Here is a 27,937-nt window from a genome sequence, read left to right on the forward strand (position 1 = left end):
TATTGATTTTTTTTTCTTTTAGAATCTCCTTCAATTTAGAGGCAGCTTCTTCATTTCCTCCTTTTACATTCAGCAGCTAATTAAAAATTGGTAAGGAAAAAGCTTCACAATCTTCCTCACCTCTGCCAAATTGCAATAGTCTGTTCCTCCTCTGAAAAGACAATCTTACACATGCAGGGATCAATTTAACACAGCAGCTTTTACACCTTTACAACAAGGATTTTCAACAGAGTTTAGCTCAGTTAGAGATTATTTTAATCTAACTCAACATAAAACATGTAACATTTACTTCACCCCAGAAAATCAAGCAAATAAAGACAAGAGCCAATATTCCTTAACTCAAAATCAAATCGGCAAGTAAAATGCTTTCACAGTTTCCAGGATCCAAGGGAAGCTCTGTGCATATTAAAGTCACTGGCAAAACTCCCATCAAATTCTCTGCAATCAGAATTTCACACACCTTCTCCTGCTAACTGATCACATTTAATCACAGCATCACAAAAGCCATGGTGTTTTCCATATGATTCATTGTAACATTCAGCTATTCCTTGAGGTTAACCTTCTTTTCAGGTTAAATAACCACATTGTTCTTTCCCTTGTTCCAACAATTTAATTTTGTTTTTCAGAGCATTTGTATTTTAATGAAAGGAAAAACTGCATCTCTGTTTTAGAGAGGAAATGTATATTTCCTAAACAGGAGGGCCAAATCCCCTGCTCTATAATTTACAGAAACTCAATGAATCACCCCCACACATTCTTTATTGCTATCTAGCACTATACTGCAATTTAGAGTGAAAACTGCTAACTTCTATCATCAGGTCAATTTATGTATTATCAGACAAAACTGATGTCTACAGTGAATTATGGGTATAGGAGTCATTATCTTCCCAGAGCACCTTGAAAACGAGATGTCTAATCTCAGTAATGTAAGTTTCCTGGTTAAATAAATCCCTTGTGCTTAGTAATTCTATGCATTTATAGAAAAGATGTCACCCCCCACACACCTCCTTAGACTTTAAAAAACATTTTAAATCCTCAAGGGGATTTGAATCCTCACTAAATAGAATTGATTTCTGTACTTACTACTTAGTATTCTTAATCACACAGTTCATGCATTTTTGTTATGTAATGGATTGAGAAATTCAAAGAACTGGCCTGTTTTGCAAGCATTTAGTTTTCCATCACCTCACTTCCTTTTTACTTTGATGGGGTTTTTTTGATTTGTTGGGTTTTTTTTAATATCAAGATTACAGCACCCTGCTGGAAAGAGCTCCAAACGATCAGTGCTGCCCTCTAAGTTTGCAGCCACCCAGGCCTGGTAGGAGCAGTTAGAACAGAATTTGGAAAGGCTAGCACAGTTTTTCCAATCCACTCTACAAGAAAGATTACCTCTCCACTCTTGCCTATGAGAATTCAGGTTAAGGCTTGTAGTCATCTATTTCTTCCTTGACAGCATGATCCAAAGCTAAATGAAGCCAAGAAGAATCCATCTATCGATCTTAGCATTTGTGGCAATTTAATTCAGGGTTCCTCTACCAATTCATACGTTATGTAGGACACAGCCTGAGGGTGAGTGGCTGTGGGTGACAGGACAGTGGGACTGAGTGTGCTGGGCTCTTCCAAAGCCCCGTGGGCAGCAGGGCAGGGAGGGGATTCTGCCCCTCTGCCCCGCTCTGCTCAGACCCCACCTGCAGGGCTGCATCCAGCTCTGGGCTCCCAGCACAGCAAGGACAGGCACCTGCTGGAGCCAGGCCAGAGCAGGCACCAAGGGGATCAGAGGGATGGAGCAGCTCTGCTGGGACGAAAGGTTGAGAGAATTGGGGTTGTTCTGCCTAGAGAAGAAAAAGTTTCGAGGAGACCTTAGAGCACCTTCCAGTACCTGAAGGGAACCTACAAGACATGCAGAGAATTTACAAGAGCATGTGATGACAGGACAAGGGGAAATGGCTTCAAACTGACAGAAAGTAGGTTTAAATTTGCTGTTAGGAAGAAATTCATCCCTGTGAGGGTGGTGAGGCCCTGGCACAGGTTGCCCAGAGAAGCTGTGGATGCCCCATCCCTGGAAGTGTTCAGGGCCAGGCTGGATGGGGCTCTGAGCAACCTGGGATAGAGGAAAGTGTCCCTGCCCATGGAAGTGGGGTTGGAATGAGATTATCCCATCCAACCCAAACCACTCTGTGATTCTAGGACAGTCTATCCTAACTTGCCCCCAGTTTCTGTGGCCATAGACACCTATTCCTGTTCCCAAGCTCTGCCTTATCTTCAGGACATACGCACAGATGGCTGCTGACAGCACCACGCTCTGAGTGAAACAGGAGCCAGCTGCTTCTCACAGCCCACCGTCCACCCATACACCTCCATGAGTAGCCTCTCAGCAGAATGTACTATTTTGTCCATACCACCGTATTTTCTGCTGTTTTCAGCTCTTAGCCAGCCAGATTTGCATCTGCCTAAATTTGTAGACCCAACACAAAATTATTCTTCTGTCCTCAGGAATCTTCCCCAACACTCTTTGACACTCTCATCAAACCAGGAGAAACTCACTGGCAGACACTGAGGCTGCAGCAGCATTAAAAAAAAAAAAATAATAATAAAAAAAAAATAAAATAAAGCCGAGCAATTACAATGGTGAGCTCCTTTTTCATGTTCTCGTTTTCTTATCAGGTTTCTGTGGGACTCCCCATTTTGAAAATCAAATTAGGTACTCAGAAATTCCCCCCTTAGTTTTCATTTACCTATCCCATGGATTCTTAGCTGACTTAGATAGGTACCTGCTGCCTGCAGCTGGTTCTATATTTATCATTCCCAACAAATTCTGCTGTACAAGATACACATTTTGATTACACTAATTCTAACATGAATTCAGGGGCTGTATGAAACCATTTTTCTGATAAAAAAGACAATTCTTTTATACAGCCTGAGAAGACCAGCAATCCATAGGAGTTATACGTTAAGGAGTACAACAATGCAACAGTTGCTGTTGTGTCAAAGCTTTTCTAACACTCTGCTACTTGGGTTTCAATCTCTACTCAGAAAAATTCAATGAGATTCTAATATTCTAGACCACTTCTGAAGTCTGAGTACTAATGCACCCAAGAAGTACAAAATTTGCTTGGAAGACAACGCTCTAAACACTTAAGGGCTGCAAATATAGTCATGAGCTGGAACAGACCACATAAAATAGTTCATGCTTCAGCAAGTAATAGATGCTGCCCACAGAGCACTTCTTCCCACCTTGCTGTTTTGCACAGCTTAACAGCTCCACACTGTTTGGATGGAACATTTATATCCCTTGAAGTTGCTCTGGATAGATCCTGAGCTGGTGGATATCAGCAAAGCTTCATATTTCTCATCTGGGCTGTGCCAGCTGATCCAGTGTCCCCAAGCAGTCACACCCGGGTAGCTAATCCTTAGGACAGTGTTATTTTTTAGAGGCAAGGAGAGACATCCACTGACACAGTGGCAATTTGAGCTGTTTACATCCCTGTGCATGTGATTGCAGAGCCTCCAGCTTGGAGTGTCCTCTTTTTTGACTATCCATGACCCTGCTACACTGTTTTACTGCCTCTCCATGTGTTATAGCATTTCCCATCACTTCTACAAACACACTACACCATGTGAGAGACAAACTGTATTTGCCTTTTATGGCCCCTTTGAAAAAATGGCAGTTCTCATGCCCAATGGCAACTCATGACTTCATGTACCTCCAAAACAGGACTCGTCTGAACCAGCTATTGCAGGCTTTTATTAAGATAATCAAATATGCAGAAAAGGCATATTTGGTGAAGAAGTTCTCACACTACTGTCAGGACATGTTGTAAGAACAACACATGGCTGGTGTGTTCTAAAATATTTAGGGAAAACAAAATTTAAATTTGATTATCACATCCCATCAGTAAAAAAAATTCCATCGGCTACACACTGTCTGCACCAGTCACATTAAACCAGGCTTATACAGTGGGAACTGTAGATGCCATCTGCAGCCCTAGAATAATCTTGGCAGCAACCCAGCACATATTCATTTCTGTGGAGAACAGCCTTGCTTGCTGTAGCTGAGTCCTCATGGTACCTCAGATGGCCAAATTGTCTCAGAGCTAGTAACTGGATATTATCACTCTTTTAATCATCCTGGTTAAACAAGATGCTTGGAGTTGGCAGTTCCAGAAACTTTATAAAGGTTGAGCAGGGTAACCTTTCTTGCCCCCATGCCCTGATTTAGCAGAACATTATTGCCTCAGGCAACTGACCAAAAGCCTGTGATGGATAATTTGAAAACTGGAACATACATTAAAAAAAAAAAAAAAAAAAAAGGCAGACAAAACCCCCCCAAAAAATACAACAAAAAACATGCTGCTGGGGAAATTTCAGTGTTGTTCTACATTAAGTAGAACTGAGTCTTTCAGCAGGACAATTAACATCACCCTAATGAATTACAGATGGATTGAGAGGTGAAACAGGGAAAAACCCAAGGCAGTATTTCTATGTTTGAATAGGAATTTCTACCTGGATAGGCTAACTTCTTCTAATTTATGAGAGCAAGGAACAATTGGGACAGTTCTTGAAGAAGACTGGCATCCAGCAATCTGCAAAAAGGGCATGGACAACAGGCAGAGCTACAGTTCAAAGGCTTTTACATCAAAAAGGAACCCATTCCCCTGTGACTCTCCCTGCTCTTATTTCAATCAAACTCTTCAAAGTGGGATTCAGTGGAATAGATGACTGGTTTTTTATCCTGGATAACCATAGAACAGCCAAGATTTACTCTAACTCTATTGAATCCACATGTAGCTCAAAACACTGTTACACTAAAAGATGAAAACACTGCTGTATGCAGAAAGAAATGTTCACAAATAAATACCAAATATCCATCAGGAATAGCTTAGTGAATCACACACATATTTGTTTAGTGCTACAAGTGTCTAGAAGCATTTTTACCCAGGATAGAGGGTAGGTGGGACTCCAGAGATGGCACTGCTGGCCATCCTTTCCCACCTTCATCACAAGCACTCACATGGTACCAGTGGTATCAGATCTAAAACTTCACAGTCTTTAGCACAGTTATTCTTTCAGTGTCCCCATGGCAGGGAATGTAGCACTACACCAATGTTGTCATACAGTTGAGTTTATTGTCTCTATCACTAAAAACCAAAATCATATACATGTCACTTAGCAGTCACTGATGAGGGAATGTCTGAAGTGAAAATGATGATTTCAAATCTGTGGTTTCAGTTGCTTCCTCACTCTTAAGATGCTTAAAGATACTTAGAAATGTAAAGTCTGTCTGTGCAAAAATTCAGACACTGTCAATTTCTTGACAATATTTAGCAGCTAGACAGCTACCCTACATTTAAGCTAAATCAGGATCTATAATTTATGCATTCATGTTCCTATGGTATCTCTGCAATTAATCTGACTGCTTTCTTCAGAGCAACTTTACCCAAGGAAGCTTTGTAGAGAATAAGGGTAGAGGAGTGAACAGGACTTGCCCTTCCTGCTGCAACCCACCAGTCACAGCATCCTTTCTCTCTAGGGTTCAAATTTTCTCCTTGTTTTCTGTTCTCTTCTATGTGATTTCACCACACCAGGTGACTTTCTCCTTCTTCTGAACCTTGAATCAGCTGTTCTGCTTTATGCAGATTAATTAGACACCAGTGGAGCTAAGGAGAGGTGTGTATAAAAGTGTAAGAGCTTGTGCATGACTTTTTGGCCTGGTTGCCAGAGCAGTCACTTGACAGGGGATTCAAGTGAATTTCCCAGTCAGAGCTCCAATAAACATTAAATATTGATTTCACTTGAGTAGAAATGAAAATTGTTGCAGCAAGTAAAATAGAACATTTTGGAGGACTGGCTGTGTGTGCTCAGGGAAGAAGCCTGCAGAAAACCAAAATGGGAACCACAAACCAGATTTGTTTACTAAGCATCCAGCAAAGATACTTGCTCATTCTCTGAATGAAACTGGAAACAGTCTAATTCTTCGTTAGTTCATAAACTGTGAAGTATATTTAGTACAATTGCCAATCTTTTTTTCTTTATTACTTCTGTGTGACCTCTTGAGGAACAGAGACTAGCATCCATTTTACTCTGTCATCTCCCTCTGCTCACCACTGCATTCCTTCCTCCAGTCTCTGGGAATTTCCAGGAGAGAAAGAGTGAGGCTGAGGAAGGGGCCATTTCAAAAAGACAAAGCCAAATGCTATGGGCTGATTTTTAGTAGCTTGCTGCTGTGTGTAGCACTAACCACAGGGAAGTCAGTCCATTTTTTCAATGCCTTGCTGGAAAAAATCAGTCGGATTGAGTGGATACAGGGAATCTTATTTAAAAGAAAATGATGGCACCATGTGAAAACTGAATAGGAAAAGATAAATGTGTGTGCACATATCCTAGCCTGGAAACTTCCACTGCTTTTGCAAGTGGTGTCAGCCACAGCCACAGCTTTTCTGGGTATCAGTTTACACTTCCTTAAAGAAAGCATATTATTTATCTCACAGACACCAAGAAAGGCATAATATATTATTAAGGGATTAGGTAGTCAAAAAGAAAAAACAAATATGAGGGCTGGAATTACATTTCTGAATATGACAAATAAGAATTTCAGCCACTGCTGGAGATTGGACACTCATCTGTTCTTCACCAAACATCTCAGTGCAATGTGTCTGGTTGTCTGATGTTAAGTACTCCAGAGATGTTTTCCCATTTTCAAATGGTATCCTACATCTCCATGTTACCTGTGGGTTTTGTACTAATTGTAGTAGCAGAAGATAAAGTCCAGCCCACAGAAAGAAACTGGGAACAGACATTAAGAGAACAAAAGCTAGGAGAAGAGAAATAGATCTGTAGCAAGAGTTTTCAGTGGAAACTGAGACAAAAATACCATGTAAAAAGAGATTCAATGCAGCTGTCTGAGTGGTCCAGACTTTCCTGCAGAAATCCTACAAAATTTGACAGAAAGATGTAACGGAAAAATATTCAATCAACTTACCACTTTCAGGATTAAATGGCTACTCTTGAGGCAGAGAAATCTTTGTGCATATCTATCTATCTATCTATCTATCTATCTAGCTATCTAGCTATCTAGCTATCTATCTACACAAATACACACACACTGGGTTCCATAAACTGGTTGGTGACAACAACTAGAAAACCTGCAAGTACAGACCTTTTCTCTCTCTCTCTTTTTTTTTTTTTTAATTAAAATACGTGTTATATTAATGGGCTTCTATTTACAAAAATAAGAACTACTCTGCAATGACATCTTTACAGAAAAAACACAGTACACTTGCCAATTGAAAATTGCAATTTCGGATTTGTAGAAACTCAAAAATCATTGAAAAACTACTGCAGTCATAAAACTACTAAATCCAAGTGCACAGATTAAACAGAAGTGTCTAGAAAAAATGCCAAAGCATCCAAGTGAAAACAAACATGAGGGAGATATAATTACACGGGATAACAAGACTTTGGTTGTAATCTCTTGCATGTGTTGGTATTATCAGCTGAATCTTTGGGTAGGTCTGATCCAAAGGCTGCTAAATGTTAATGAGGCTATTCCTTCTGATTTTAATAGGTTCTCAACTAAATCCTAAAACCATTTTAGTTGTGTGATGTGAAGCATGGTGCATGAACATAAACCTTGCATGACATTAAGTATCAAAACCAGTGTCTCATTATTCTTTATTTTTAATGTAGCAAAAATAGCCTTTTTCAGAAATAAAAGCTCCAGATAACAAATTTTTCAGCAGTGCTTTTCTTGAGTCCACACACTTAGACTTTGGCTTAGATGTAAGGTGAAGCAATTAATTTCCTCTGTTTGGCAGGTGAACAAAACTCTTGCAATGCAACTTTGACTTTCATTTTAGTTTCAGTCTGTTATTGCTAATGAAAAAAAATACTTCCTAGCTTTTCTACTGTATCAGCTGGATAAATTGTTAACACTTAAGAACTCCCCAGGCAGTAATGAATGACACAGTTTTCTGTGTTATCCCTGATAAAGTTTAGGATATGGAAAGCAGCTTAATCCTCTTTCTATACTCTCCCATCTGTGCTTTAGAGGCACCACAGTAAATTACTACATACTGAAGCACTGCTTCAGATGCAATTTCATATTTTCAAAGCTGAGATAATTTTACTCCACAGTGTATTTTTTAATCTTTGTAAAAAAAAAGTAAAATGTTTAAGGAAGGCAGGTCAGATAGAACTCTTGAATTTAAGAGACGGATGGTAGTTTTCAGTGAAGTAAACATTTTATAAGGGTTACATGGAATACAGAAGTAAGCCAAACAAATTACTTTGTTTACAGAAAATCTGCAATGTGAAGTGTTAAGATTTAACTAATTGTAATCTGCTGTTAATTATAAGACAGGAATAGTAGCTGACAAATATGGCTTGAGGCACTCTTTATTGTACCTTAAACACGTTATTGCCTGTGTCTAATGTCTCTGATCCTGCTTTCATTCTGCAGAATGATTTTACTTGGTACAGTTTTGCCATTAACCTGCTCAGTCACAGTTAGGGCTCATTTCTTTCTCCATAAGGAAAGCTTAAGTTTTGCGTTGGATTTCTCCATGTTTTATCAGATGTGCCTTTTGCTGCTGCCTAATCATTAAGGATAAAGGGACTGATTTAGTATCTATTAGAGTAAATTGACTGACTCAGTTCAGAGGCTCAGCATAAGCAGCTGCTCCAAGAGAAGGAGCAAATGCAGTGAGAGATATTTTATAAACTTCTCTATCTTGCATTTTTCTGTATCCACATAAAACACCACACTTAGTAAAACTGAAAAAATCTAGTCAGTTCAGTGTCTTGCTCAGGTCACCATATGGTTGTAGAACAGCTGGTTCATGTTAAACCTTCACAAAATTGAGATTATACTTAGAGGAAGCAGCAAATACTTTGAAGAATCTGCAGCCACAATGCAGCATCTGAAGCAGCCTGCCACAAATCATCAAAACACTCTGACAGAGAAATTTCTCGAGTTTCTCTGTAACCCTTTGTTACTTTGAATTTCAAAACATCATCTTACTACCTATCCTATGTCCCGGGACTGACCTGAAGAATGGAGGCCATCCCACCTGGTGACCTAAACCCAGCTAAGCAAACATCTGTCACCCTACAACCGGATTATGGCAATCCAGTACTTTCTCTAAAACCTGTCAATTGCTTCTAAGACTAAAAGATGTCAAACCTGAGTTTAATCTCCTAATTCTGGGTGGGGAAAAGAGACCGTGGATTTTTCTGTGGGGGCAGGTAATCCAGCTCTGCAGAGAGCCCTGCTGACATTGAAACAGAGCTGCTTCCCCCAGCCTATGCCCAGAAGAAAGTCCTCTTTTTGTTCTATTTTCTTTAGGCCCTTGCCAAGTGCTGGCTGCTGGGATTGCAAAGGAACAGGGCCCCATCTCTGTCACCCGACCCACACACATCTGCTCCTCCAGCGTGGTGTGGGGTGGGTGGTGAGCAAAGAGCACCCGAGTGGGCAAACCTGGATTTGTGCTCACCAGTGGGAGAAGTGACACATGGAGTTGAAAGCAGCTTGGTAGTGATGAAAAGCTACCCATTGTTGGCTGAATTGTTATTGCCTATTGGTGAAATAGTAGTGAAGTGGCACAGCTATGCTTCTGTAAAGATGGAAGTTTCAGAAAGCTCTTGAAAAAATAACAATACCTGAATATAAGGCATTCATGTGGTCTTAACTTTGCCCCTTTGGGTACCTGGTGTGATGTTATCAATAAAGACAGTAATCCAAGGGATCACGTAGCAGAAGCAGGGACAGGGTCTAAACCCTGCCTCTGGGAGGGAAGGAAAGCTCACTTCAAAGCTGGTGCCTCAAGAGGCAAGAGAATGGGTTACCTTGAGCCTGAGAGGGTCGAGGAATGGAGGGAGCTGCTGGCAACATCCTCCCCCTCCTTCTCCCCACTCCTCGCTCCCTACACCTTCCTTGGGAACCCCAACGGCAGCCCCCAGGGTCTGCCTCCCGCACAATCCTGATCCCCAGGAACAGCATTCAGCCCCCTCCATGCCCTGGGGAACAGCAGGTGCAACAAAAAAAGGAGAAGGACCTGGCTAATCTTCTGCAGTTTAACCTGAACATCGGTTCACAAAATTAAACAACAGATGCTTCCCAAGGACATGACACGTAGAGGCCTCCTTGAAGTAGGGGAACAGCTTAAGCCTTCCAGCTAAGGCTGACAGATTTTCTGATAACAGAAAATGAAGCAATCTAAAAATATGCTCTTCCAGCTACCCCTACAATCAGTTACAGGTAGATCATAGCATATTTCATAAGTGTCAAAGCAAGCTGTCCTGACATCATTAGTCCTTTATTTTAGACACTGATAGAAAGAGATAAGCTAATTATTTATGAGTATTCAAAGGACAAACAAAGCACAGAAGTAGACTGATAGGAACACCCTTAATAACCTGATCCAAAGATAATTCATGATTTCCAGTTGTTTGGGGTTTTTTTAAACTTTTTGTGGCTATGATACTTCTTGACTATATGCTGTTTATTGTACTGCTGTAGGCAGTAATGACATACAGTAATGAGGTATACAAACAGAAAGCAAGCAGGCTAAAAATCAGCTAGATTTATATTTGCTGATAGAAAAATGGAAATACCATACTTGGTATAGTAGACATTAAGTTTAGGTCTTAGGTGCAAATATAGAGCAAGACATACGGCTTTCTTAATGGAACAGTAGCATGAGTTCACCTTTTAGCAAATATGTGTGAGAGCTTGAAAATCATCATAAACAAGGTAACTGAGATATTTTGGAAATGAGCATTCATATAAACTGCTAATGAAGTAATGCTGGAACTTCTGAAATGTGTGAAGTTACTTCTTGAATAGCACTGTGACTGCAAACATCACAATATAGGAGAGATATAAATTAAATACTCAGTGTCTTCAAAATAAGAATTATTTGCAGTAAGTTGCTGAGCAAACTGATGGAACACCAGTAAACTGCATGATTTGGGCATAAAAGCAGCAGTGTTTCGGTTACAGGAGGATTTATATCTTTGTCAAGTCTTGGGAAGGCATTGAGATCCTGCCCAGATTGCACAGGTCTTCCTAATTATAAAGAACACTAATAATAAACAGTGTTTAACTTGTATGTCACTGTGTCAACCATCCAAGGGTACCATATTTCCTAATTTTATAGTAACATTCTTGAACCTGTTTAGAAGGCAGAGCTGCATCCAGTAGCCATCAGAGAGATTCAGCTGGTCTGCCATTATCTGACAACCAACATTTCACTGGGGCTTGAGACACAGGCAACAGAACCTCACTGTGAAACCAGGATCTCTGTCATGAAAAGATGAAAGAATGTTTAACAATTGAGTAAAAATACCAGTAGAAGGTTGTGATAAACCTGTGAAGAGAATTTGTGCTTTTTTAAAGGAATATTTGTGCTCCCTCTCAAAATGCTTTCAAGGAAATACTTATTTCCTAATCAGCTTAGTCATAAGTTATTATTAAGAGCACTAGTATTTTTTTTCCCTTCTCAAACGGAAAAAAAAAATATGTGAAACAGACATCATTAAATAGTATTATCCATAAGCAGCATTTGAAAATATTGGTGCAACCAGCCACAAAGAAGAAGAGCAACAAGAAGGAAGGGGAGGGTGAGCTATTGGAGGAAGAAGGAGCAAAGGAGAACACAGGGGAGCTCCATTCATTCCCTGCCTGGAGTTTCCTTGCAGACACAAGGCCCAGTCTGGTTTGTAGAAACGTCAAGAGTGTTGAGAGCAGCATCCATCCTTTCACCAGGGAGGACAGGGCTCTGACCCTGCTCCCAGGTGCACTGGCCCACGGGGCTGGCTGTGTATGGATGCTGTGTCTGTGCACTCTGTTAGGGAGACTCTGCCAGGGCTGCCCAGAGCCTTTCAGGAGAGCTGTGGAATGTCGTCTGATTGATTCCCTCTGTCTACTCCTTGCAGGTGGGGTAGCTAGCACAGACATTCCCAAGAACCCCTGAACACCTTCCTATCATTACTGCTGTGTTCTCCACACACAGAGTAGCCAGCCTATACACCGGGTTAAATAATTGCAGTTAATCAGTGGCAGCCTTAATTAAACTTTTGCCAAGCAAATTTAGTTAATCGTTCAAAACACATTTGTGAGATTCTGCAAAATGAACAGCTTACCCTCCACCTTTGTGAAATTATGGTTAATCATTCACTAATGTCTGCATCATCCTATTTAAACCTTCCCCCTGTGGTTTTAGACTTCTTTCTGCTTGCTAAGCCACCACAGGGGAGTGATATGTAAACATGCAAATACATTATTGTAGGCTTTTCCTGTTTGTGGAGCTGGGTTCTATCAAGCCATATTTACAGCCTCACCAAGAATGACCTATAATTCATTCGTCTCACATTCAATTGAATTAATTTAAAGTATAATTCAATTTAATAAACATGCAGCTCAGTGTACTGAGCAGTGAGACACTGCAGCTGTTTTGGGCACACTGCACTTCACCCCATCTTTCTGTTCCCAGCCAACCTCCTGGCTCTTGGTACTCTCATATATCAAACCAAGTACCACACCAGAGCCACAATGGACCATAAGAAGTCAACAACAGCTTTTGAACCTCCAAGCCATGTAACTACTAACTGGTTGTCCCAAATTTCTTCAAATTCTCCATCTCCATGAAGATTATGTCCTTTACTGTGCAGCTATTTCAAAATCGTCTTGATATGAACTGCTGCACTCTTGCTCCTAACTCTACTAACTCCATTACAGACAACCCTTTGCTGTGATTTACGCCTCATTATAAAAATCAAATTTCTTGGTTGTCAAAAGTAAATTGAGTGCAGCAAGCTGAAGGCACTAGATCCCTAGCACACAAAGCCATCACACCACTCTAAGGGTGCAACTTCAAGTGTGATGGAAGGATATCCTATAAATACAGACCTCTCAGAGAGGAAAATGAAAAACCAATTATCAAGTTGAGTGAAGAAAGTGCAAACTGTCTCTCTCCTAACCTTAACCCCAACCACCAGGATGGGCTGAGACTTGGCCCACACTCAAAAGCCATCACCCAGATGAAAAAACTGTCAGCAGAGAAAATGTTCTGCAGGATATTGCTCCTTGTGCCAACCCTTTTGCACCCCCTCTACTGCTGGAGATTTAGGCATTGTGCCTCTCCTAATACTAAACCTTCTCTTTACTGTAATTTTAGCCATAAGCCTAAATGAGTTGTGCTCTCAGCCATAGTCTGGGTCCCCAAAATATGTTTGAGATGAAAAAGTTATTACAAAATAAATAATTACACGATACCATCTAAAAGATCTCTGTGAAAACTAAGAAAATTATGTGCAATTATTGAAATATCTGAGATGGCATTTTAGTTTTATATGTAAATAATTGATTTTTATAGCTTATTTGCTGAATTAAAATCAGAAGCACAGTACATGTTCAACAGACTCTTCATTATATCTTTCTTCATTGATCTAATCAGCCATTCCTCATCAGCGCTGAAATGCTACTTATATTCCAAACTTCTTTCCAACTATTGGTAATTCTAGCAAAAGAACAATTTTTTAAATTGACTAAGATATACTGTATGTGTCATATACATAAAAGAAATTATCCAGGTTTATGTTTTTCCTTTAAAAAATAGTGATGCTATCATAAATTTATTTTCCTGGCAATTTTTTTCCATTAATGTTACTGATATTATTTAATTGAATAAAGATATGTAGTCTTCCTTACCCACACATAAATATTACAGATTCTATCCCTCTAGCATATTCTTCAGAATTTCTGAATTTTCATCAGCTATTTTACAATTTTTTCTTGTCTGTTGTCAGCTTTAAACCACTGGTTTCTTCTATTTACTTTGAGGTTATGCAAGTTGGCTTTTTGAGTGCACCAGCACTATCAGAGGTCCACAGGATATCCCATATATCCTGGGAAGCTCCATCAGCTCCTGCAGCAAATACCAATGGAGATATCACACAGCCAGGTGTGTTCTGGATGGTCTTTGACTTCCACACACACATGGCCAAGGAGCTTTTGTCAGCAAGGTCACCCACAGACAGCTGTGGGGCTGGAACTGGACAGAGGTATGAACCTACACCCTGTATCTCTTGCAGTATAACAACTTAGCTAAGCCATTAATTAATTTTGATTAATATTTTTAAAGTCTTTCCTTATGCTGCATGTATTAAATGGTAGTAGGTGACATATGAAAGTTCAGATTTTTTTTTTTGCTACTTTTTTCCTATGTGTAGGAAATCTTAGCATATTTATACTATCTACACCATTCTCCTTTTCCCCATAAATCCTCTTCTCCCTGTTTGTGCCTGTCCACATGAAAACCCCTACTAGTTTTACTTCTTTCTTTTCTGCTAAGCCATTACCAATCTATCTCAGAACTTAGGAAAAGGAACATATTCCAGTCACTGTTCTGTGCATGCCATACCAAGAGAACAGCCTACATTAACAAACAAAACAACCAAAACCCCAAACAAAACAAGCAACACAAAATCCTGACTACACCAAATGCTTTGCGTGAACAAACTGAAGAAGAAAAAAAAAGCATTTCCCCCAAATTTTTCTGGTTTGATATTTCTAGAATTGTCTCAAATAGAGGGGACCATATTTATACCCTGATATGGGATTCTTGTGTTGATGTGCCCTTTCACACTTGGCTCTCTTAGCCCAGATTCTGGCTTTAACAGAACCTGAAATCAGCAGCTATTCCAGGCTATGGACAAAAATGGTTTATGAGTGGTCCATCCCCTGCCCCCATCATATCCGAGGAATGTCATGGCCTTACAATGGCACACTTTTTGAACCCTTTCCAATTTCAGATATTTCCTTTCTCTTTTAATACCTCATTGCTTTTGCATCAATTACAGCCTGACCTAAAGCCACACTGGCAGTGAATGTGATATATAGTAGAATCCATTTAAATGAATTTCTGATGAAATAATAAAACTGTTAAAAGAATAAATTTACTCCACAGATTTATACAAATCCTGTATATGCACTGAAATCCTCTTAAAGGAAAAACTGATGGAAGATTAAAATGTTAAATGAATTAAACCCCAGCATGCTAGTGAAATATAATGATTATTTGACCTATTAAATGAATAGCTCCACTGACCATATAATAGTAAGTATTCAAATATATGTCAATTTTAAATATGAAATGAAAAAATTTAAAGCAAACAGTGATCAATGAGAGTATCCATTTAGACAATAAACCTACAGAACCACAGGAAAATGTTCTTGAAAGGTCTTTGCTCACCCAACCTTAAAGATAGAAAATCCTTAATTTCTTTCAAGAAAGAGAGAATTTTGATTATTATTAAAAGTTATTAACTGTACAGCATAAATGTAATTTTTGCTTTGTTCAATTTCAGCATATTAAAATGTCTGAGAGAGCCATTCCCTTTCCTTCGTGCTGTGGTAAAATTTTAGGGATTTATTTTAAAAAAAGATGCTGACCAACATCTGCATTAGAGTAGTCTGCATGCCATTTTATGGAAAGTATATTTTAAAACTGTGCTATATCTATCATCACTAGCAAAAACATACAGAAACATACATTGTGAACACTGTAATATTTATTTTAGCTTTTGTACTTTTAGTACTTTTAGTACTTTTGTACTTTTGTTCTTTTAGTGTTATCATCACTAGCAAAAACATACAGAAACATACATTGTGAACACTGTAATATTTATTTTAGCTTTTGTACTTTTATACTTTTGTTCTTTTAGTGTAAAGTCAAGAACATAACATATAGATGTTTCTGAGAAATATTACATTTGTGTATTTCAATGCTAAAATAAAAACTAGGGATTTTGTCTTTCCCACCAAAAGCACTATTCTGGTAACACTAACATTCTGTGAGGTGATCCTACTTTGGAAAAAAATTATGCCTTATCTGACTATCTTGGGTTTGGCCAACTCTTCTACTAACTGGTTTCAGGTTTAAATCCCAGATTAAACCACTAAAAATGTGCACTCTAAATCCCCTGGCAATGAGTTGAAAACAATTTTATCAGCTTCCTACCTGAGAAGAGTTGAGTTCATATTCAGTTTAGGTCATAGGTGAAATGAGTTTGTCAGTCACAATCTAGTCTGTAATAAATTTATATCTTGATCACAAAATTACTGTACTACTCAATTAAATATTGCCTGAAGGGACTGATCATTAGAGATGGAGACCCAACGATGGATATTAGGGACTAGGGTCCATTTTCAGTGTATGAAGAAGTGTAAAATCCCAAGACAGTCCATTCTCAGTTGCAAGATGCTGTGCATGGAAATGGCATCCTTCCTCCTGTCAAGTCTTCACATTTGCACCAGTTTGTGATTATACGACCCACCAGATTTTGAAAATTCCACACCAAGAAATACAACAACACTTGAGTTGTTGTAGCCTTCTCTGCAGAAAAGGCTTTGTAGAAATTCAAGGGGGCTTTTAGTGACTCTTTATGACTGTGATTATCCTTTTGTCATTTAGCTCAAATCCTGTATTTTTGAAGGATGCATGAATAAAGCCAAGTCTTTACCAGAGGGGTCTGGCTGGCAGTGAAGCCAGAAAGCTCCAGCTTCCCTATACTGAGGGAAGAAAGAGCGTGTGCAAGATGCAGGCCACCAGAGGAATGCACCTGGAAGGGTACAAATGTGTCAGTCCTTTCCTTCAAAAAAAAAAAAAAAAAGATGCCTTCTGTCTGTTCCCCTCCTAAAAGCAATACCAGATGGATGTGAAAGGTTAGGAAGGGTACTTCAGCCCCCCAGGTGAGGTTAACTTCAAGTCCTTTCAATTTCTCCCTGATTCTCCCATAAACTTAAAAAGAAAAAATTGAGGAAGAGAAAATTTATTTACTTGACTGGCAAAATACAAGAAAAATAAGTCTTGGGAGATTGGACAGTGGCAACCTTTCAAGGTAGAATTTCTCTTCAATTTTCCCTTGTTACACGGACAATATCCCCCTAATCTTACACTTGCATTGAGATCAGAGACCACAAAGAAATTTTTAATTTCCTGAAATTCCATCCACCATTAAATTCTGATAATCAATATACTGTAATAGCCATAAAGAAGAAAGCTGAAAATAACTATGCAAACCCTTCAGTCATCCCTTAAATTGTGTTCTACTGTACCTTGGAAAGCAAAAATGTAAACTGAAAATACAAATAGACGGTAATAGGGAGACACAGGAGATTAAATTCCTGAATTAAAAAAATAGCTGGATGGCTGGGCCCAGAGAATGGTGATGAGTGGAGCGTAATCAACTGGTGGGCAGCCACTACAGGTGTTTGTCAGAGCTCAGTATTTGGGCCAATTCTATTTAACATCTTTATTGATGATCTGAATGGCGGGATCAAGTGCACCCTCAGTCTGTTTGCAGATGAAACAATTTTGGGCTGGAGGATTTGATGAAACAAATTTGATCTGCTGGAAGGCAGCAAGGCAGTACAGAGGCATCTGGACAGGCTGGATCCATGGGCTGGGGCCAGTGGTTTGAGGTTCAACAAGGCCAAGTGCCTGGTCTTGCACTTGGGTCATAACAACCCTAGGCAGTGCTACAGGCTGGGGACAGTGTGGCTGGAAAGATTCTTGGTGAAAAAGGACCTGGGGGTGCTGGTTGGCAGTGACTGAACATGAGCCAGCTGTGCCCAGGTGGGCAAGAAGGCCAGTGGCATCCAGTCTGGATTACCAGAGGTGTGGCAGCAGGACCCGGGCAGGGATTGTCCCCTGTGCTGGGCACTGGTGAGGCCACACCTCAATCCTGTGTTCAGTTTTGGGCTCCTCACTGCAAGAAGGACATTGAGGGGCTGGAGCATGTCCAGAGAAGGGCAACGGAGCTGGGGAAGGGGCTGGAGCACAAGTCTGGTGAGGAGCAGCTGAGGGAGCTGGGGCTGTTTGATCTGGAGGAAGGGAGGCTCAGGGGGAAGACTATCGCTCTACAACTGCCTGAAAGGAGGGTGCAGCCAGGTGAGAGTTGGTCCCTTATCCCAAGTAACAAGAAGTTGACAAGAGGTAATGGCCTCAAGTTATTTTCGCTGGGATTTAGATCAGGTTAATCAGAAATTAGAAAAACAGTCTTCATGGAAACATTGTCAAGCACCGGCACAGGCTGCTCAGGGAAGTGGGGGAGTTACCAACACTGGAAGCATTTAGAAGACATGCAGATGTGACACTTAAGGAGACAATTTAGTGGTGGACTTGACAGTGTTAACACATGGACTCAATGATCTTAAAGGTCTTTGAAAACACATGTATTGTGTCAGGGTTTTGCCAATTAGAAGTTTGATAAAGAGATGATTATTTTAAGTTTGACACTCATGTTAAGATAGTCTGTGAGACTGCCTAGTTGAGAAGTGTAAAGTAGTTGAGAGCTGGGAAATTAAGAGCTTTTATTGACAAGACAGACACTAAAAAGAACTGGAGATCACTGTGTAAGAAACAGAGAGTATCCAAGGCCAATTTGTAGTCAGCAAGGCTAAGAGGAGAAGCTGAATGTGAAATATAATCAGAGAACACTGTTTTGGTAAAGGTTTTACTGAGCCTGACAGAAAAAGCCCTTTTCCGTAATGATGCAATGATGACCTAGTTGAAGAGAGAAGCCCTTCAAAGCAAGGCAGGAGAGGATGCTGCAAATACATGCAAAGTTTAAATATTTTTGAGAGATTTACAAATGTCATTGCCTTTACAGGACAGCAAAAAATGTAAGCCTAAGAAAGGTCTTGATTGTTCCTTTGCCATACATAAATAATATTCACACTAAAATCTTTGGCCACACACCAGAGAAAAACACATTTCAACCCTTGTCTCCTGGGAATCTTCTTCTGAAAGACTTCTTGTTTTTTAACAGTTCAGCCCACATCTGTATTAGTCAGCTCAGCACATCTGATTATCCTCAGTGAACACCCAGAACAGGTGGCTACAACCTATCCTACAACTCTTTCTTTGCCACATTTTTCATTTATATCCTTGGTTTTGTTTTGTTTTTTGTCCAAAGACAAAGGAAAAAAAAAAAAAGACTTAATCAATGGAAGAGAAATTTAAACATCTTTCAGCTTTGGGAAAAGAAAAAAAAGACTGAATCAGGATCTGAAGCTATGTTTAGTGGGTTAATCTGTTTTAATCCATGAAAATCAGTCTCAAGCCACGCTCATTAAGAGGAATTTAATTTTGTTTTCTATTATTTAAGCAACCTAGGAAACATGTGACCTTCCTGCCAATAATTTCCCTGTACTATTTATAAGCACTTTTGAAGGTGCTGATTACAGTGCTGAATGTCAATAGGATTCTGTCTACTCTTAAAGTTATTACTATTGCTGTAGAACTTAGAGCAGCAATTATGGAGCAAGACCTGAGTGAGCCACAGGATAAACAGATCCAGAGTAAAAGACAGGTACTCTCACAAGAGCAATATGAGTAGCATCAAGAGTTTACATGGATCTACATGAGGAAAACTGAAACAGTGTTGGTGAGAATGGCAGAGAGGAGTTGCACCACCTATGCCTTCATTGACAAGAATTTTAAAGATCTGAAACATGATAAGACAATAACCACGACAATTTACAGGTGTTTATGGGGACCATTCACCAAGAACATGGGCCATCATAAGAAAGGTTTGATATGTTTGATAGTTGATATGAAAGTTATTGATGGGTCAAGAAGAATAAGCTCTGAATAACAATCCTGGCCATTTCTGAGAGAAAAGGTATTAATGGCTTCAGTGGGATATGTCTGATGAAGAAAAAAGGGAAGAAAAGTATGATATAACTGAAAAGTAGACCTTCAAAGTTCTAAATTGCACCTTCAGTTACACATAAATGAAAAGGAGAAAGACAAAGGAGAGCACACAAAGGCACATTGAAGTTAAGGGTATGAAATTTGTATTAGGAAAGACCGAAGCATGACTGTAGTGTGAAGGGAAAAGCTGGACCATCATAGGAAAAAGGAAGGAAAGGAGGGAAAACACAGATACAAACTGAAGGCAAAACAGGATGGCACTGGGGCAGATGGAGATATTAGAGAAGGAGCATGACTTGAGAACTTCCACCTGAATCAGGGGAGAAGATAACACAGAATCTTTACAAAGACTGCAAAGCAATCTGGGAGGGGATGGGAAGCTTAAATGGTCTTTTCAGGGGGGAAAGTTCTCACTGGAACATTATTCCAGTGGAATATTAGTCCAGTTTTTACTGGAATAAATTGCTGACACTTCCACAGAGAAGTAAAGAATAAAGGTGTGGAAGGTTTTGAAAATGGATTCAAGCTGGAAAAAATGTGACTGGGATTACAAACATGGAATTTCAGCTGGAAGAGGAAAACTGGTCAGGAAGATGGTGGAATGGAAATAGGATGGAAAATATTTTGCAGCAGGAGGAGACAAGCATGGAGAAGCAGAATTCATTGTAACTCTGCAGTGTATAGACACAAGTGCTGCAACATGAGCACCAAAAGTGGTTCTAAGCTGCAGCTTAGTTGGGCAGACCATGCAATTAGAAAACACATTGGAGGAAATAATGGCAAAAGAGAGTGAAATTAAAATAATGCATTAATGTACAAGTTAAAAAGAACAAGCAGCAAACCAGATCCACACACAGCCTCCAAAAGAAAGCATCTATCCCAAACAAGAAGAAAAGCCTGAGAATGGATGAAAAATTGTCTGCAATTGCCTGTAAGAAATGGTGGGTGAAAAGATCAAGCAAGAAGGCCTGTGGGTGGCTGATCTCAGTATCCTGAGAATAAATACTTTCTCACCATGTGTCCTGCAGGGTGGATAAATTCCACACTGCAGATGAATTCTATTAATGCAGAACAGGCATGTGCAGTGATTAAATGATTTGTGTGAGGTGGCACAGAAATCAGAGCCAAACGTTGACCCCAAGATCCCAGATCAAACAGTTTGTGAGCTAAGAACTGTCTCTGAGGTACAGACTGAAGTTTGATATTCCCCTGCTCTCTGCAGAGCCTCTTTTTATAGGTCTACTAATGGAAGAGCATCTTGTGAGGTGCAGATTATGTCTCCAAATATTTTGACTTTCTCAGTGCTCTGTAAGCAGTATGAACTCTGACATTGTAGGAACAAGGGCACACCCAGAAATGGCTCACTTCTTTACCTGCTGACAGTTGGGCAGAGGGGGAAACCAAACTACACCCCATCACAACAGCTAATGCTCCCCATAGCACAGAGAAGCAAAAAGTAAAAATTCACTACTCAAGAAGCATCTACCTGTGCTGACAGCTAATTTAGGCCCAATATACATGCTCTGCAAAGAAAATAAATTCTTATGACATGTCAAGTCTGGAATCCAAGGAAGCCTGGCAATGATATTGAAGCAACACACTGTTTGCATACTGATTTCTGTGGTACCACTTGTTGTTTTGAAAAAACATATTTATGCAGTTTCACTGGGAACAGAAGTACCATATTCAAAGAAATGAGAAAATCCAACCACAATCACTAGTTTATTTACAGTTCATCCTATGTATAGATGAACTATGCAGAAATTCATTCTAAGGTTTTGGGATTTGTATTCTGGTTTGGAAAATGAAAATTAGGGATAGCCTCTTGGTCTGTTTTCAGATTTTTGAGATATAAAATACCTCCCCATCTAATTGTAGAGATTCTGTATATCCTGTAAACTCATTTCACATATAATTTTGATCTATCAATAGCTTACTGAACGTTTAGGAACAACGTAATTCACTAGCTTCTAATTTTTTATTTGAATGATTTTTGAGACTTTTTATCTGCTTCTTAGCTAAGTGCATCTTTAGCCCCATGTGTTCAGTATTTTGAGAGCTGCCTTTAATAGACCTGCTCTTGCATGCACTTCATCTACAGAACTCCTCCTCAAGAAACCTACAGCACAATAAATAAATAAAAGAACTTCACCTCAGTGTATCTCCTCAGTGGCTTTACGTGACTTTTACTTCACCCCTTGAACCTCTTCAACACACTGTCAGACTGACTGTGCTCTCTCCTTATCTGAGATTACTTTCTCTCCACCGAAATGCAGTTCATTACTTTCTTCAATGGAATTCCAAATCTGCTCTCTAATAGATTTCTAATCCTCAGCAAACCCATGCATTACGAAGCAAGCGCTGTGCTTGCCATATGGTTAATCTGATTTTCAGTGACCCTGCCACATAATTTTCATTAGGAGCATGTGATTAGGAAAATACCACACCAACAAGAATATGATTCCCATTTCCGGCTCTCCCTCATTGTTCTGGGGGATTCTGATTATCACACAGCCTTTAGTCTCTACAGAGAACTGCAATTGCTTCCCCTCAGAAATCTGTTACTTTTAGGTATGTTCAAAAGTGTCATAGACTGCTTCTCAAGCTCACAGAGATGGATGCACAGTTCCTAGGACACTGCACTTCACTTGCTTGTAGAAGAATTAATAGATCAATAGATTTGTGATCTATCACGGCAAGGATGGGACTATAACACAAAGCGTGTTTCCACACTAGCACACTGTTAAAGTTAAAATGGTGTGTTATTTTTATCCCATTTCTGAGCATGCAAAACATTCTGACCACTTGTGATCATTAATAACCTTGTGCAGCTTTTCACAGCAATAAATAAAGGAGCTCATCAAAATGTCCTTGGAGAATTCCTGCTTATGTAACTCTATATCACCCAACTATATCCTTATTTCACCAACTGGGGGTTTCTAGCTCACGTCCTGTGACAAGCTGTTCTGAGATCATACTGAATAATTTTCAGTAGCAGCAACCATTAACCTTCAAAGTACAGGAATTTTGGTGTTGGAAGGAGAATAAAAATACATACATATCAGAGGATGTGTAAAAATCAGTGATTTTTAAGTATCTGTTGCAATACATAGAAGAAATCCTTTAGTATTTATAGCAACTAAAAATACAAACAAAGGATGTTTAGACTAAGCAAGTTTGAGACTTTGTGGTGGAAGATTTCATATGAATGTTGATGTTTTCATGTTTTGCATTATAGGGGTTTTGATGATTTATTATGATACGGAGATTTTTTTTCTTATATGAATCACTTAATTCCCAATGCAAGGCTGTTATCAGGCACCTTGGGAATGAGGCCTGCTGAAGACAGACATTTAGAAAGGAACAATTTTCAGGTGGGTGAACATGCTGTTCTTTTCACACTTAAATATACAGAACTTGATGTTTTCAATTAATATCCTCTCACCATGGGTGAAAAACTGCCCTTGATGTTCTAAATACACTATAGTTGGGACTGTAACAGTGGCAACCAGTGTGACACAGCCCCAAAAAATGATACAAACACACAGTCTTGCTCTGCTTGAGTAAACTCCTCTCTCAGCACTTTTTGAATCATCAGCTATTTATTTCAATATTCTGCATGTCATCAGTGTTTTGGCAGCCCATTTTTTTTCCTTCTAATATTCCTTGTGTATAAACAGCACATATAAAATTTCTGGTTTGGAACAGTTCATTCTTAACTTGTTAAAGTCTAGTCTGGTAAATGCATCATTTGTGTCATGACATCACTCCAACTTGTGACAGTAAATGCTGTAAGAATTCATATCAAGGTGTTACAAGTCTTGCATTTATATGTTTGACTGATAATTTCACAGTGGAAAAATATCTGGGTCATCACTTTCCAGAGGCACCAGTGTCTGTGTTTCTATTCCTGGTCAACATCAGAACGCGTTCGAGTGGTGTTTTCCCTGCTGACACAACTAGACAGACAGAACTGTAAATGTTATTGTGAGACACAGCAATTTCCATGTGGAAGAAGGGCTGATAAGTTTTAAACTATCCTCTTTTGGCTTAAAGAAGCCTCCAGTGCTTTTATTATACCCTCTTGATTTAGCTGTTTCTGTTGAAAGGGCAGGCTCTGACCTCCTACGAGTACTGTAAACAAGCTGCATGCAGGTTTTTAAAGATGCTCCCAGTTTGGGAGCATGTACAAAATCCATGTCAGCTGCTTGATTTACCTGTAACTTCAGTGGGTGGAAGCCTGCCCCAGACTGTCTGAAGTGGCTCAGTTTCAAATATTAAAGTGAGATTGAAAACTAGCAATGACACTTTTTTTCCCCTTCACCTTTGAATTGACTATTGATCTCGCTGACTGAGGTTCCAGCACTGAAAGCTGGTTATGGAGAAACACCTTCTTAGAGAGACAAGAATATTTCTCAGACTTCCTTCATAAACATTTCACTGAACTCAGCTGGGACAAGAGCCTCCAGAGCCCACTTCTCTTGGAAAAAATGTTGCCTTTCAGAACCTGACATTTCCCAGCTGGAACTGGATCTGTTTCTATGAAATCAAAAAAGCAAGTGTAGCTCATGGCTATTAAAGCGTAATTTTTTTGATGTGCATCCATCATTCATGCTGGTGACCTAATCTCTGTAAAGTTAAGGGGAGAGAAGAAAAGAAGACAATTCACAGACCCTAAAACACCCACACATCTGCTTAGAACTCTTCCACAATGCCCCTTGCACGAGTTAAAATGTGAAGCATTTAACATTTATTTGAAGAATAATTTAAAGTAAGAGTTAAGAAAACTCTGACATCTTCCACAGAAAATTAATGAAGGAATTAACAGAAAATTAAACATCCACCATTTACATAATTCATAAATAACTATTTTTTCTGTTCTCTTCTCTGTCCATACACTGCCAGGGAGGACATGCCATAAGCACAACCATGAGTTTTTTCTCTTGTTTAATGTTTTTATCTCTTGTGTTCTTCAGAACTGCTGTCAGTTTTGCAACCAGCGCAGCTAGGCATGTCTCACTGAGTTCAGCTATGTGATTTACACCAGCAAGGACCTCCAGCTCTACTTCTCTGTCTTTAATTCATCAGCTTGCATAAAGCACTACTTGACTCACACGCAAAATCCCCCTGAATTACCCCTGAATCACCAGGGTAAGTAAAATTTACCTGTTTAGGCTTTCTGAGTCAGATTTGTGATGTTACTTTAATTACAGATTTCCTTTTAATTTCCAAAGTGTCATTCAGGCCCACATCACTGGCTCCCACCTGGCCACAGAGAAGCAGAGTAGCCTGGATTTTGAACGCAGGCTGCTTATACAATGCTGAGAGCTGCTTTCAGCTGAGCTCCAGATATTCTTCACCTGCAACCTTTGGTTGCCTCCCTCCTCACTGAGGTGTGTAAAACCTCCTAATAATCATGAGAAATAGGTCTTTTATCTAACTCTCTTGAGGGAATTATACACTTCTGGGAACCTCTGAAAACAGCCTGCAGTAACAAAGAAGCCACAGACAGCAGGAAGACTGGAGATTCATGTTCATAAATTGTCAGGCCAGAAGGAAAAGGTACACTAAGGAGGCAAAGCCCTGCTTAGGTCAGATAACCATCCCTGCCACTGAGCTATCCATTAATGAGCCCCCTCATCAATACATTTGCCAAAAAAGCCCTAAGTCACCTGCACGTGTCCCCATCCTTCCAGCATTACCTGTGGTGATATTGCTCAGGGAAGAGGATCACTGGATTAACAGGTTACAAAACCAGGAGCTGCTTGGAGAAACTGAAATACAAAGCTGAGCTCCAGACCCTGAGTTGCTCCTCATTGAGCTAGGACACTTTTAAGACCCTTTGAAGCTAAACTGCCTTTTTTTATTTTTAATGTCAGTGTATCTCAGAGCTATTTTGAATTGGAGTTTGCCACAACTCCAAGAGGCCATTATGATAGAGATCACCAGTGAATAAAGATTTGGGGTATTTTGGGTAAAGATTTTTTGGCCCCTTTACAATACTTGCTGCAGGGTTATACAATGAAAATTAAGGGCACTACCTCCTTAAAGCTCTCCCACATTTTCTGACTTTTCAGATAATATTTCTTTACCAAACCCCTTTATCATTTTATCTCATTTCCCCTGGCTCCTTCCACTGGCCTCACCCCTGGTTTGTTCTACAGTTTGCTTCCTTCCCCTCTCATGCTGCCTTCAGCAGCTCCATTTCTCACTGAAACCCCTCTCCAGTACTAGATTTCAGCTTTGCCTGGTATGCTTTAGGCCACTGTCAGCTTTCCTCACACTCAAGACTCATCCTTCTTCCTTCTCCCCATGTCTTTCCCCCTCCCCCTGCAAGTGCCATGAGCTGCTATGAGTTTTCACATGGATTTGCTTCCCTCATAAGCTTCTTCAACACATGACCTGCAGTTCCTTTCAGTTTATCCTAATTAGTTTCAACAACCTGTATTTCCATTTCCCAAACTGTATGCACTATCAGGTGCTCACTTTATCCATCAGAACTATTTGTCCTCCAAACTTTTTTTATTTTTTTTTTCAATAGTGATCTTCAAAACCATCAGTCTTATTGAAACCCTCCCTGAAGTCCTGCTGTCTCCTGTAATTTCAGTTTTCTTTAATGAATGGGTTGGTGTTGATATAATTTACCTGTACCATTCATATTTCAATGGCCTCGGTTCTATTCAACAACACCATTTCCAATGAGAGGTGATATTCTGAAGCATGAACTGTATTTACATTTTTCTTTAAATGTAGTACCTCAGCTGTAAAGCTAAGCATGCTTTCCTCTTCCCTTTCACATCAGAGAAACTTTGCCTTTCATTCCCTGTCCTATAACCTGAAAATACTCTCTCTGTTTTTCTCACTTTTCTCATCACTGCTAGTCTGGATATAGATGTCCTCATAGAAAGTTGTCCCAACAGACAGCAAATGAGACAGAAGTCACACCAGCAGAAAACAGAAAATAAAGCAGACAAACCCCTGCTTAGTTAGAAACAGTAAAAAAAAAAACAAAACAAAAAAAAAAAAAAAAAAACCACAAAAAAAACCCAACCCACAACAACCTAAGCAAACAAACAAACAAAAAACTCCACAAAATGACAAAAAAAAACCCAAGGAAGTCAACTTGCCCCATGTATCTTAGCTCTTCCTGAGGCCCCCTCCAAGCTGCAGTGGCAAAATACCTTAGAGACGTTTCCCAAAGGTCAACACAGTGCTGCAGTAATATTTCCTTTCCTTCCTTCAGTGGATTTATTTTGTCAATGATTGTTCTCTGCCTCAGCAAAACAGCTTCATCTCTTTTCTCTATTTAGCTCTTGTGGGGCTGAACCCTGCAGCAGCAGTCCCAGTGAAGTCGGTGGGAATGCTGACTCTGGAAGAACCAGATGTGTCCCATTGAATAATTATCCAGGGCTGAATGAGCTCCCAGAACTTGTGTGTGAAGACAAGCATCCACATTGAGAGGTTGTTAGCCAAAGCAGGAGTTCCACTAAAACAACATTCCCCACTGCCTCCCAACAATGCCCTCACCGACCTCTTCAAATAAATATTTCCACTAAAAAAATCCCAAACAGAGATAAGATTTCAACAAAGAAAAATTGTGTTATTAAAAAAGAGATTAGAACACTAAACCTTTCCCAACTGTAAGTCAATTTGATCTTTAAACAGAGGTCAGGTGTTTTTTTCTGCTGTAGAAACACATGCAAACCTTCCCAGTAGAAATGCACTGTCTGAAGTTTTAATAAAAGTCAGCCAGAGCCATAGGAAGGTGGAGGTCTTATTGAGGAGTATTCAGTAACCACAGGATTAAGAAATTTAACTACTAGAGTAGTATCTTATTGACACCTAGTTGCTGCCTTATTGCTGATAATTTTAGCTTATCTTCCACATTTTTCTCTCCAGCCACTGCAGATATATTCTGTGTGGAAAAACAGTGGAAGAAATTGTTCTGGTGAAATTAGTGAAGACTTAGTGTCTCATTTAAACAAGTATTTAAAATTTACATTCAAGTGTTACAGGCACTCTTCAAATTTTAAAATATTCTTTCTAGTAAAAAATAGCATGAACTATGCAAAACCTGAAACAGTCAGAAAATGTTTCAAATATCTCAGTGATGATGATGAACTCACAGGTAGATAAGGACACCATTCACCTCTTTTTATCCCTAGCTCTTTTAGGAGATGAAATCCTGCAACCCAGAAGAAGAGCCCTGTGCCACTGGT

General features: G+C 39.6%; 1 protein-coding gene across 1 annotated transcript in view; it reads right to left on the minus strand.

Moving 5' to 3' along the window:
- The window catches only part of LOC120504042 (putative uncharacterized protein ENSP00000383407), a 62,496-nt gene extending 35,512 nt beyond the window's left edge, over nt 1-26,984 (minus strand). The window contains exon 1 of the mRNA XM_039713174.1: nt 26,900-26,984. The gene's annotated coding sequence lies outside the window, so the exon portion shown is untranslated. The remainder of the gene's footprint in view (nt 1-26,899) is intronic.
- Nucleotides 26,985-27,937: the final 953 nt, after the last annotated feature.

This window comes from Passer montanus, unplaced genomic scaffold, assembly GCF_014805655.1.
Source record: "Passer montanus isolate IOZ18808 unplaced genomic scaffold, ASM1480565v1 scaffold28, whole genome shotgun sequence".
In the NCBI taxonomy this organism is placed as follows: Eukaryota; Metazoa; Chordata; class Aves; order Passeriformes; family Passeridae; genus Passer; species Passer montanus.